This window comes from Gymnoscopelus microlampas (genome assembly GCF_963454915.1).
Source record: "Gymnoscopelus microlampas genome assembly, chromosome: 13".
NCBI lineage: Eukaryota > Metazoa > Chordata > Actinopteri > Myctophiformes > Myctophidae > Gymnoscopelus > Gymnoscopelus microlampas.
In genome coordinates, this window is record NC_139950.1 from 15,474,374 (window position 1) to 15,476,228 (window position 1,855).

Here is a 1,855-nt window from a genome sequence, read left to right on the forward strand (position 1 = left end):
GAATATAGGAAAAGATGATACACAAAAAAATATTTCTTTCGATTCTTTTGGCATCTAATAATAATAAACTTTATTTTATATATAACACCTTTCATGACATAAATGCAGCTCAAAGTGCTTTACAGAGCAAGAAAAACAAAAAGCAAAAAACAGAGCAAAAAACTAAAATAATAAAATATAGAACAATAGAAATAGTAATGATGTGTATGACCTCATTATGACCACGGGTATGCCCTACAAGTGTGAAAAAAAGTAAAAAAGTTTAATTTCCTTAGGTCTTTAAACATCGGTGAGATCGAGCCTTCTCTGTTGTTTTCCAAATTTGGAGTCAAGTGTCCAATGTGGACGTGTCTGTGTGAATTCCTGGTCTTGCAACGCGGACGTGTCCTTCTTTGGAAGGCCATACAGGCAGACGGACACACACACCAGCAAGGCTCCACAGATAAAGGAGGACGTTATCTGTAGACCAAACAAATAGACAGAAGCCACGGTCGAGAGAAGGGTGGCAGCCGTGGTTCCTAAGTTCCTCACGATGGTGTCCGTGTACTTCACCACCACCGACATTAATACACCCTTTGAACTGGCCAGGAAAATTACAAACCACACCCATGGCGTGTAACCAAAGAAGAAGCCTTTCGAAAACACCTTTTCACCATCGGCAACGAAAACACCGGCAAAGGTGACCACAATGGCGGACAGGTACATCTGGACGTTCCTCACCCACAGGGACGTATCGGAGCTCCTCAGGACCTTCTCAAAGTACACACTCGCGAATCCGGAACACAGGATGACAATGGCAATGGCTACATACCCAAGAAAAGCGTTTTGCTCAGTGTGGACTGTAGTGTCTTGTGCGCGATTCCACTGGGTGAGGATCACGCCCTCACAAAGCATGAAGATGGAGAACCACTGTGTGTGACTGAGTGAGCGGCCCAGCATGACGACTGTACACACGGCTGTAACCACGATCTTCAGCTGGCACGTGACCTGGAAAACAGCCACGCTGAGGTTGCTCAGGGCCACTATGACCATGTTATTCTGAGCTGCAAAGAATACGGAAGGAACCGCGATCATCAGTAACTGTTTTGGACTTCTAAACACATGTTCCACAACAGAGACCTTCAGCCTGCTACCCGTCTCTATCGCCAGCATCCCGAGACTCAATATTAACTTGAAGACTTCGGCCATGAACACGGCAGTGGTGGGGAAGTACATATCGGACAAGGTTGTTCTTGTGTAGCGCAAGGCTATTGCGTGCACTGCCACGAGTAACACCATTGCTGACAGGCAGCTTAATTTGAACATAAGACTTGCAACGGGTTTATCGGCCATTGTTGGACTTTTATCAACCCTCGGTTGGCTTTTCCTTGGTGGTGTCCGAATGTCGATACTCAGCAACACACAAACTCCTGGATGATGCTATGGACTGTGGATAAAGCACCGGGCCGTCGTGACCGCAGAGACTTCACCGGACAGAGTGACCCACCTAAGAAGACGCAGTGTTAATAAGAGTCTTTTGATGTCTGTTACCGTGGCAACGGTGACGTTGTCAAAAGGATACTCTATCCAATCAGTGCACAGGTGTGTGACGCACCAATTTGAGAGAGTTTGGGGAACTAAATAAACCTGTCAGCGTGGCACTGAGTTCAGCCACTAATCAATGGTGTTTAATGGCAGCGTGGCAATGAAGCCACCGATGGTGATAACACCCACAAGCAGCTGTGGTCCACGAAGGAGACGCCCAAGAATTTAACCCATTTAGACCTATACGTCTTCGTCTTTATACCTTTCAATCCGGGAAGGCATCGGTGTCATTTTAGATGTTGATGTTTAGATGTTGATGCATTTAGAGTAT

General features: G+C 45.9%; 1 pseudogene across 1 annotated transcript; it reads right to left on the reverse strand.

The window, feature by feature from the left end:
• Positions 1 to 328: 328 nt before the first annotated feature.
• LOC311058570 (CMP-sialic acid transporter-like) lies at positions 329 to 1,332 on the reverse strand (annotated as a pseudogene). The gene has a single exon. The product of its transcript is annotated as a CMP-sialic acid transporter-like (transcript).
• Positions 1,333 to 1,855: the final 523 nt, after the last annotated feature.